Here is a 12327-nt window from a genome sequence, read left to right on the forward strand (position 1 = left end):
TCTAGTTCTATTATTTTAGTATTTTTTACTTCTTCTAATTGTTGTACTTCCTTTTTTGCTTGTTGTTTTATTTTTTCAATTTCCGTTTTTCTATCTATTTCTTCATTTTCTTTTGTTATTCTTATCATAGCAGTTAAACTATCTTCTAGTTTTACCGTTTCTTTTTCTAACATTAAATTTATATTGTCACCTATTTTTTTTGTATCTTCTTCCTAGATTAGAAAATATTATCTTTATTTTTAATCCGTCATAGTTTTCATATATTTTTTCGTCTATGACATATTCTTCCTTATTCATTTATAGATTGTGTTGAAGTTTATATTCTAAACTTTCTATCTGTATCTGTAGGTATAAAATAGTTTTCCTTTGTGCTACTATAGATTTTTACAAGTTCCTGCGAATATATTACTGTTAAGTCTACTTTGCCTATGTGTTAATTCTTGTCTTTTCGCTATAATTATTTCAGTATGTTTTTGTCTATATTCGTTATTCTCGTTATTCATTGTATTTTTAAATATTGAATATATTTATATTCTATTTTAGATATATTATCTACTAATTGATCTAATTTTTCGTTATCAGTTTTTGTGATATTGAGTTGCTTGTATTATGGATATAATTTGTTTAATTTTCTTCTTATTTTTCTTAACTTTCTACTAGTATGTTTCTTCTTATATTTCTTTTCATCCATGACTCTGATTCAATTAGGTGAGAATATCCATTCAACCTAAGAATCCTTTATGTGTGATAAAACCTTACACATCATGGTTGTAAGTGTTTTATGAGAATATTTCAACAACACAACCACAACAACAACAATAACAACATTGGCACTTTACTCTCAAAGCACCCTTAAAGAATTAACATAGGTTTCATAAGATTATGCATAACCACATACTTTGCCCTTTCAAGGTTCAAAGCTACTTTCAATCACCAAATCTATAATTCTAGCATTAGATAGGGATTTTATCATAATTTCATGTAATTCTATTACTTCATGCTTTAGATTATAAAAATCATATTTCATAATCAACAACCCAACTCTATCATATCACAATTTGGAAAACATCGGGGTTTGCATGGGCTCATTAGGGAAACATCATGAAGGCATTGTATATCGTCAATTCATGCATATTTAGACATAATTAAATCATTAAGATCAATAATCAAAAGAACCCATGATATTTGAGGAAAACCCTAGCTAATTGGGGAATTCTACCATTTGAAATAAACGAATTTGGGGACTCCATGGGTGGAAGGAACTCATGGATGAAAGCTACCATACCTCAAGTCCAATTTTCTATCTTCAATGGAGAATTTTGATCCTTAGCGTCAAGCCTTAGTTGAATCTTCTTCTTCTTCAAGTTCTAGAGAGAATATTTAAGAGGAGTTGATTTTTTTTTTTTAGATTTTGGAAGAATGAATTTAAGGGTAACAAGGCTTATATAGGGGTATAGGAATTAATTAATTAGGAAAAGAGTCAACTGCCCCTGAAATAATAGCTGACAGTAGTGACCAACAGACCCTAGTAGATGGACCGTGGTCTGACCCACGGCATGTCCTAGGGGACCCTGGTTTTGGGGTCAAAGACTTGATCTTTGGGGTCTCGAACAACGTACCTCCAACCACGGACCATGGTCTAACAAATGGTTTTTTTGTTAGGTCGTGGTCCTGGACTCTCAGAACCCACTTGGGCAGGCCAACCACGGACCACACCTACGGTCCGTGGTCAAATCCATGGGGCGTGGGTGACACCTCCCCATGAAATTTTGAAATTTGATACGCTCAAATTACACCTCCTTTCAGAAGCATAAGCGATCGTTATCAAGTAAAGAACCCAACTTGTAGGTTGAGATCGATCCCACGAGGAAAATGGTTTAGACTTTACTTTTAACCAACAATTATATTCAATTAGTCAAATTATTTCCAAAAGCAGGTAATAAAAAGGGGGGTTGTGCTTGTGTGAAATAAATAGTAAGAACTTAATAAGTAATCAATAATTAAACTCAACTTTGGTTGTTATCAAGATAAGAGAAATAACTAGGGTACACGTGTTCCCTATAATCTCATAACGCAGTAATCCTAGTAATAGCAATCCTTTTCTAGTGTATTACATGCAAAGTGATAAGTTAGGTATCTCTAAATCCTTGGTCCGGCATCTAGAGAATTTCACCCCGCACCTTGGTCCGGCTACGTGTGTATAATTTACTAACCCTTACCTTTACCTCATAGCTTCCTGAGGATTAGATGTGCACATCAACACACCCATCAACAAGAGTCTACTCCACATTTCCTCTTGTACGGGGTAACCTGGCCTCTAATACTAATTTGTCACGACCCAACCCACTTGGCTATGCGGGAACCTACCTAACAACTAAGTAGGAAACGCTCATATTCCAATAGTTAAAATCATGCGGAAAATTTAGGAAAAACTAAAATAGAAAGAATTTCATATAATACTTTTTATAAAACAAAAGTTTAAAACGATACAAGGTTAAGACTTGTAAAGTAATTAATACCCCAAAGATCTAGTTTAAACAGGTACAAGAGCTACTAAGAGTAAAACATGATATAATAAATAAAAGACACAGCTCCCACTATGCAGAAGGAAAAGTAGAAGCTGCGGGAGAATTTCTTCGTTTTCATCTAATGAACCTCAACAACCTGCATCCAGTCTATGCCAAAAAGGCATAGCAAGAATAGTATCAGTACAAAACCACATGTACTTCTAGGCATCATCGGTCAACCTGACGCCCACCACATAATATAAGAATCAACTAGCAAGCACATGCAATAAAACCTCTCGCGCATCCACCTTTATACTCTCTCAATTACGTCAGAATTACGTTAGCACCCTTACTACTACACCTGACCCATCGACCCACCTTACTAGATTCTTAGTCATGAACTAACCATTCTAACTCGTAGAAGAGTCCACAATTACAACTAACAAATTCCCCTGAATGAACCTCCACACACGACATACCCTTTCCTTCTCTCCATCTTACCCAGTTCTTGCCTCATGACATATCCTATCAAGGCTTCCCCATTACTAACCACAAATTCCTCACTTCCATGGTGGAATCTACTACGTATTTTTATCATGTAAACTACCCCCACTTCTTACCCCTTGCCACACATAGACAACCTTTTCTTTCACACATTAGCAACTCTTGAACCCTTAGTCCGCCCCAGCTCGTTCAACAAAATGATGCATAACAAGTTAAATCAACATAGTAGAACAACAGAATATAGGTCATCACCTTCTTTTAATCAATCCGGGAAACCAATATCAATATCACTTATGAAAACATCATTCAACTTCACAATTTAAAGATTTACAGTTATAACAAGTCATTGGTTCTCTCATGTAACCCAAACCAAAATTGTTAGCATATCGGAATGTGGTACCCAATCCAATGTTATGCCAGAACATAGTAACCGATCCAATGTTTATGACAAAAACGTGGCAACCGATCCATAATTATGTCAAAACGTGGAAATCGATTCGGTTAGGGTGTCAAAACGCAACCCGATCAATTCAACAAGCCACAACACAGTCACAAGTATATTCTCAAATTTATACAATCAAGACATGATTTATGGCATACCTCATTCAATTATTCTCATATACGATTAGTGTGATTCATAATGCAACAATCCCATACATACACTCACTATAAGGAAGCAAGAACAATCACATATCACACGATCATTAAATCACGACCATCACAAAGAAGTGTTCATTCACATATATCTCTTAAACAATAACTTGACCATACTTAGCTCTAGTTCATCATCTAAGACTTCTTGATATGATTCAATCATCTTACGTTCGGTGCACCAAGACCTACGCATAAATCCTACCATTGATTATCACTATACTACGGAGTGGGCAAAGATTAATAATTACACAATCAATAAATCCTAGCCTACCCGGGGAGCCAAATGACTTTATGGAATTTTGGTTTCAATTCTTGTTTCTAGAATTCGCGACGGTGATCTTGACTGGAAATCTGCAATCCATCAATCTCTTTATGCTAGAAATCTCTCTCTCCTTATTTCCCAAGCTTAGAGTAGCTTTTGGAGGGTTTGTGGGGTGTTTTACATCTAAAATAGGTGTTTTATGAAGAAGGATAAAATAAGATTTTGCGGTATTTACATTTTGCCTTGCCTATCTCGCTCTGGCACCAACTTACCCCGTTGTGGTGCCCACCGCCCTAGCGGCATCTCGCCCGCCCTAGCAGGACAGTAGCCCCACTGTTTTCTCGATGTTTCTCTTTGCTAAATAACGATGGTTCGAGATGTTACATAGACTAACTTCACACACCTCAAACCATTCTATAGGAGATCTACACTTCCTACCATAAAGATCCTCAAATGGAGCCATATCAATACTCGAGTGATAATTGTTATTATACGCAAACTCCAATTATCAAAAAATGGTCATCCCAATACCTTTAAAATCTATCACACAAGCCTTCAACATGCCTTGCAAAGTCTGAATAGTACGCTCCGATGGCCCATCAGTTTGGAGGTGAAAGTTGTGCTAAGCTAACTTTGGTACCAAGACCCTTTTGGAATGACTTCTAAAACTGTGAAGTAAATTGGGTACCTCGATCGGAAATTATGGACAAGGGTACTCCATGTAACCTTACCATCTCTCTCAAATACAACTTAGCATAATCTTCCGCCGAATAAGAAATCCTGACGGAAATGAAATGAGCAGATTTAGTCATCTGATCCACTACTACCCAAATCGAGTCATGTTGTCACCGAGTACGTGGCAAGCCTAATATAAATCCATATTCATATCTTCCCACTTCCAAGTAAGAATACTAATGTCTTGGGATAAACCTATCGGTCTCTGATGCTCAACCTTCACTTGTTGACAATTAGGACACTTAGCCACAAATCCCATAATATCCTTCTACATCCCATTCCACCAATAGATCTCCCACAAATCACGGTACATCTTGGTGGCTCTCGGGTGAATAGAATACTGAGAACTATGAGCTTGTGCCAAAATTCAAGTAATCAACATTTGGAACGCATAACCGACCTTGGTATCTAAGTACCCCATCTCTCCCTTTGGAGAAAGCCTCAATGGACTTTTTGAGTACCGCCTCATTCAATTCTACCAAAATTGGATCAAGATCTTTCTTAGCCTTCTCATCCATCACGAAAGACGATTCGGACCCATTATGAACCATAATACCACCCTTGGTGGAATTTACTAGTCGAACAGCTAATCGAGCCAACCTATGGACATCTCGGACTAACTCTTTCTTTGTATCGTCCACATGAGCAACACTACTCATTGATAGTCGAGTAAGAGCATCCGCTACCACATTTGCTTTACCAGGGTGATAAAGGACACTTGTGTCATAATCCTTCAATAGTTCTAGCAACCTTCTTTGACGAAGATTCAAGTCCTTTTGACTAAACACATATTGCATTTCATGGGTTTAATGTGACATAAATTAGGAACTAACCTATGATACACTTTATTTTACTACAATATTAACATATTGACATTTTAATAATTATATATATATTAATCATAAGAAAGATAACTATACAAAAATGGGCAAAAGCCCAAAATAAGAATTTAAAAAAAAACTAAATAAAGACCCAACCCAAAAACACTAAAATGAAACGTAAAGAAAAACAAGAACTAAACACCAAACAATCAATTAAGAAACACCAAAGTCTCTTAAGCTCATTGTTCAACAGTGATTGTATCGGAGAAGAAAGGACTATGGTCGGCGGTGGGAGATAGTTGGATTGACAAATACTCAATGACACCCCCTTTCCTTCAAGTTTAATTAAACATTTCACCCAAAGACACCTAAAATTCTCACATATTCCATGAAGTCCGAGTCAATAAAGACGTCTTCTTAGCATTGAGAGATGAAAAGTTTCCCGGGAACTATCCATTTATAGGTTCTAGTATTTCTTGTTGTCTAGGATTTGTTTAGTCTGTTCCCTTATATCTACAATTTGATTGGTGATTTCCGTCAGCAGGCTAAGCCTCAGGAGCTAATACCACTGTTAAACATATACCACTAGTCAAGATTTCATTTTCATAAGCATAAACAGATGACAGCCCAACGGGCTGGTAATCAATTCACATGTAAGTCAAATCTTGACCAAATTGTAAAAGGAATTGTTCATATTTAACCATTATATACATGAATTTCTCCTTTACGTGATTATCCATGTTTGTGTCCTTTTGTATTAGATGAGTGCTGTCTTTTGAACATGTTTATTGTATTATGTGTTTTGAAATCTCTTTGTTCGCATGTTTGGGATTTATTGTTTGTCCATATGTATTATTTGTTTTACCTTTTTGATAATTCCTCATATGAAGAAAAGGTAACTGTGCCTGCAAAATCAAAAACTAAATTAATGAAAAAATTTGCCATTAGGTTCCCTTCTCTAAAAGCATGCACCACAGTAACATACCTTGCTTTTATGAGTCTCTCTATGCACCTCTCCTCCAAAGTAATTCTCCACGGAATCTTTCAATTCTCATCAAGAACATTCTTCAGGATAAGTGAATAAGTTTTCATAACTACTGGAAGTAATTGCTTGGAAATGTAATATTGTAAACCTTCCTTCATTAAGGTTCAACAATTTAGCTTTAACAATATAAAATATGGCCTTTCATCTCTCACGTAGAAAGTTATGGAACTTTAGCTTTAGCTTCAAGGCTCTCTTTGGCCTATAAGTTTGGTCTAAAGAAAATATAAATGACGTGAACAAATATTCTCTTGTATAATCACCTAACATCTCCTCGGCGGTTGATACGAAACATGATAACTTGGCTCGTAAATCGTAAAATATTTTTTTAAAACATAAAAAAGTGACGGCGTGTTACAATTTAATATATAATATTATTTATTTATTTTTTAGAAAGGAGTAATATCCCATTATCAAATCCACATAGATTATTTAAGCTTAGTTTGTTGATATAATTATTACCTTACCATTTCTATCAACATAGTGGACTCTTTTTAAAAATAAAATAAAATTGTGTAGCTAAAAGGTTCATTTTATTTGTATATTAAAGTATAACTTACATAAATCTCATACATTTAGAGCTAATTACATTTTATTCCGGAAGTTTCCCCAATTATAAGAATCTCGGAATTTCATTGTTCTCAGATACATTTATTGGTTCTCTGATATATTATAAATGATACATTACTTAATAGGGGGATGCATCTAAGAGGGGATAGAGACTTATCTTATGGGGATTGAGATTTATCTGAGAGGAGATTTTTGTAATTTTTCAAAATGGTGCAGAATTTTAGAGATTGTGACATCTTAATTTGTGTATTTATGTAATTTTTCATATCTTAAATCTATACAGATGAACCAAGTAAACCCAAATATATATATAAAATAACAAAAATAAAACAGCATGTAGGCCCAGTCCAAAAGAGACGCCATCTTATATCTATCATCCCTAAGAAGTAGGGTTTTCCATTTTTAACTCCCAACCATCTCCCTCTATGCCACCGCTTGGAGCTAGTTGAACTCACCATCATATGGTAATATTAATTTTTTATTATTGATTTTATATCTTTATCAAATTGAAATCATTTTTTGAAACCATTTCACAATCAACAAGAAGTTCATATTTAACGTTTTAATAATAGAGAAATATAATGTACTTCACGTCCAAAAAAAATTGTATCATACTTGATATTAAGAATGATTAATCTTTTGTTTTTTCAATTTTTTGACCAATCATAAAAAGCATTTGAAATTAATAGAAATTTCTAAGTGGAAACATGCTAAAGGTATAAAACCTAATTATATCAAAATAAAAGTATCTTAATTATCATGTAGATGCTAAATTCTAGATCTAGATCTTCATCAAAATTATCATGCTACATTTTAAGACAAATATAGAACTGCGTCAAAATTATTGAGTTCTGCTAAACCCGTCTTAAGATGCTAGGTCTTCATCCTGGTGTTTGTAATACAAATAAAAAATCTAATAGTATCTCCATCCTGATTTTTTAATACAAATATAGAATCTAAATAATAATTACTTAATAATTTGACGTTAAAGTGGGCCAATTTTTTCCGGTCTATCAAAATTTAAGCTTTACTATGTATAACTATTACTAATATATTTTTTTATTACCATTCTAAAGTTACTTCAGTCAAGATAATTTTAACCCAATTTTTTTAATACATTTATAGAATTTAAGTAAAAGTTACTGATAGTTTGACTTCTAAAATCAAATGAATCCTGGATAAAAATCTTGGTCATTATATTTTTTTCTAACTGAATATGAAACAATTCAAAGTGGGCCCATTTATTTCTAGTCTATCCAATACAAAGTTGTAGTATATATAGCTATTACTAATACATTTTTTATCATCATTCTAAAGTTACTTGTTAATTTAAATAAAAATTACTAAATGTTTTGTTGAGATTGCCCTTCAATTTCTCCAAACACAACAAAAGAAGGATCCATATGGATCAGGAAATTTGTAAGTAAGCTATATATCGATTAAGTAATTAATTTACTATTTCTATTATTTTTCTAGTTCCTATTATACAAGTATTTATCTTTAGTTACCTGAATTTTCTATTTGTCTCAAACATCTCAAACATCAACATTTTGAAAGGTCTCAAAATCTTAAGTTGTTCAGGTAAAAAAGTTGTTTTTTAATTGTAGCATTTGAAATTTATCAAATTTAAGAGGTGGAGTGTCTTATTTTATTTTTTTTGTTGTACACAATTCTTTTATTACAATTTAGCAGTGTGAAAAAGTATAAAAGATTTAGTTTGGTAAAAATCATCATGGTAGTTTTCTCTAAAAAAATTATTTGAATTTATGACTTTGTTTTATGATTACAGATCCTTCAAAGTTACAGATGTAGTTTTTATGAGATTATTGGATTTTATATATAAATGAATTAATTAGAGATATATGAGGTTTAATGAGAATGTGTCTGATAAAATGTAAAAAGTGTGACATGAATTTAAGACTCGAGAATAAAAGAATCCTTTGATTTAATAACATATTATCATTTTCTAAGCTTATACAACGTGAAACTAATTAAAATATATAAGTCAATGAGATGGAATAGTCTATGTGTTCAATTCTTTCTGAAATCTAGTTCTTTATTAGTTTGTGACTTTGTGCTATCTAATATATTCTACAAAATTTAGGTACGTAGGTTTAACAAGATCAACGAATTATTTTATTTTAGTTTACCTTAATTAGAGATATTTGGGGTCTCTTTAGAATATCTAAAAAAACATTTAATTTTGATTTTTCATAACTTTTATAAATTTTAAAGGTGTATAAATATTGGTGTTTCTATGGTCACGTGTGAGATTCGATTGAATTGATACATCATAAATTAGTGCAGAAGTCAACAATGGAAGATCATACTGATACGACTGAGAGAAGAGAAAGTTTGGTTAATCTTATGATAAGCGGACCTAGAGAGGATAAAAAAGAGGACAACTTTGTTACTAACAATAGAGATGGTGGTGCATCTAGAGATGAATTGAATTCTCCACATGGTATTTCATCAAAGAGGCATAAATACAGTGTCAATCAAATTCAAGAGCTTGAAGCTTACATGTATCATTCCAAATTGCTTTACATATATTAATATGTTTATGTTGATTCAAATTTTATTCAATTTATTTTCCTTGTGGTATTAGTGTATACAAATAAAATTTACATCCCGACGAAAAAACAAGGCTAGAACTCGCAACAAAATTTTCTGTGGGCAAAAAAAACAACTGCAATTTTGGTTCCAAAATAAAAGATCCATATTGAAGGTGATGGTCATATGCCATATTTTTCTTCATTCATGTTAATCTTGTTTAAATTTTTGTCTAATACTTATGAAAGTGAATAATGTTGTTTATTTAGACGCTATTGGAATGACATGATAATAGAATGTTGCAACAAGAAAATGAAAAACTTTGCATAGAGTATGCCGCAATGAAGAAAGTCATGAAAAATTCAATTTGTGATCCGTGTCGTAATAAAGATACTATAAGGAACAAAAATATTGATGAGAAGGAAATATTGAATAAGAATGCCCTCCTGAAAAATGAACTTATGAGGATTGTTATCCATGCGAACAAATTTTTGGGGCCTTCTACATTCTTAATTGAATAAGAATGCCCTCCTGAAAAATGAACTTATGAGGATTGTTATCCATGCGAACAAATTTTTGGGGCCTTCTACATTCTTAAAGGGATCATTAACTTCCATGATGGAATATTTTATGTTAGAATTACTTACGGGAAGAGATGAAACGAGTGATATAAATGTTGTGGACGATTTATCATTAAACAAAGTTGATATTGAAAAAATCTATCAAGTCATCTACCCACAAACCTAGTTAACAAAGATTTAACACTTGATAAATCAATGTTACTAAATCTCGCTTTGGATGCCTTGAATGAGTTGCTTAAGTTGGCAATGAGTGATGAACCTTTTTGGGTTAGAAGCTTGAATAGAGGTGGAGAAATATTAAATATAGAAGAGTATGCTAGATCTTTTATTCCAATTATTGGCATAAAACCTAGAGATTTCACAACATAAGCCACAAGCTCATTGGTACAACGGCTTGCAACAGTCTGACATTGGTAGAGATGTTGATGAATAAGGTACGTTGGTTTTTCATCCCAAATTCCTTCTCGCGTAAATTCGTTAAGAACATTCAGTTTTTAACCACTTATACCCGCTATTTGATGTGAAAAATTATTGCTATATTTTTTTTGTTTTATGTTTAGTGTAATTCTTACTTTTAATATGTTTAACATATTTGTTTAATTAATGGTGTTTCAACTAACTGTTACATATTTTTTTTCAATTAAGTTTAACTTTGAAGTCATAAACATAAGAATATGTTTACCTGTTATTTTCTATTTTTTTTATAATCATTGTCTTTTATAGATGCAGAGTCAATGGGTAGAGATGTTTCCATGCATTATTGGTAAAGTCAATACTTTTGATGTTATTTCTACTGGCATAGGTGAAACAAAGAGTGGTACTCTGTTATTGGTATTATTTCTTACTCAATATTTTGATGGAAATTACATATCTAATTTTTATATTGTTGTTTGCACTAATAGCTAGAAACTATTATTTGCAGATTGAAACTGAATTACAAATTATTTCAAATGTGGTTCCTTTCCGTGAAATATAATTTCTACATTTTTTGTCAAAAACATGTTGAAGGTACTTGGATTATTGTGGATGTCTCTGTCGACACAATCAAAGAGGGTTCGAAACAATATAAAGTTGAGAAATGTCGAAGGCTCCCTTCTGGTTGAATTATTGACGATGTGCCTAATGGTTATTTTAAGGTAATTCAACTTAAATTGTTTTCATTTGTGTCCCATGCAAGTCTTCATAATTTAAGTTTTTTTTATTGATTGGGTTGCTTGTTCATTCCATATTGAGGATTTACTAAAATTGATTCTCTTGACATTTGCTTCTAGATTTTGTTTTTGCTTGACAATTTTTATATAGAGTTAGTTGAGTCCACTGAAAGTTCTATCTTTATTCTGAACTTTATGTTTGTATTTTATGTTTTAAAATTCTTTGGCAATTCATGAAATTACTATCATCGAATTCATAGGTATATATTTGTGTTTTCATAATTAGTAAACTTTTAATTAGAAATGAGATCATTGAGAATATTCTATATCTTTTAGTTAAAATTTATAATTAATGAATGAAGGTAAAACTTCTATATTATCATCATTAATATATAAGTGATATATTTAGTGAGATTATAGTATTATCTAATTTCATAGCTATATATTTTGTGTTTTCATAATTAGTGAACTTTATTTAGAAATGAGATCATTGAGAATATTCTATATCTTTTAATTATAAATTTATAATCTATGAATGAAGGTGAAACTTCTATATTATCATCATTAACATATAAGCGATATATTCTTGAAATTATACTATTATCTAATTTCATAGCTATATATTTTGTGTTTTTATAATTAGTCTACTTTTAATTAGAAATGAGATTATTGAACATATTTTATATCTTTTAATCATAAATTTATAATCTATAAATGAAGGTAAAACTTCTATATTTTTCATGTTTGATATGTAAACTACATATTGAAGTAGTGAAGTATATTCCTCCCACCTCTATGACAGATGATTGTAATCCCAAACATTATAAATTTGGTTATATGTTCTATGCATTATTTTTTATGATCAACATATAGTTATTCTATTTTTATTACCTTATCTTCTTTATACTCTATTTTATTCAAAATGAAAAAGGTTGTTTTTCTTCTAG

At 31.8% G+C, this 12327-nt stretch overlaps 1 pseudogene; it reads left to right on the forward strand.

The window, feature by feature from the left end:
* Positions 1-9411: 9411 nt before the first annotated feature.
* Positions 9412-12327, forward strand: part of LOC125821650 (homeobox-leucine zipper protein ROC6-like) — an 18704-nt pseudogene continuing 15788 nt past the window's right edge.

The sequence above is a fragment of the Solanum verrucosum genome, unplaced genomic scaffold (genome assembly GCF_900185275.1).
Source record: "Solanum verrucosum unplaced genomic scaffold, falcon-dt-bn FXZP01000212.1, whole genome shotgun sequence".
NCBI lineage: Eukaryota > Viridiplantae > Streptophyta > Magnoliopsida > Solanales > Solanaceae > Solanum > Solanum verrucosum.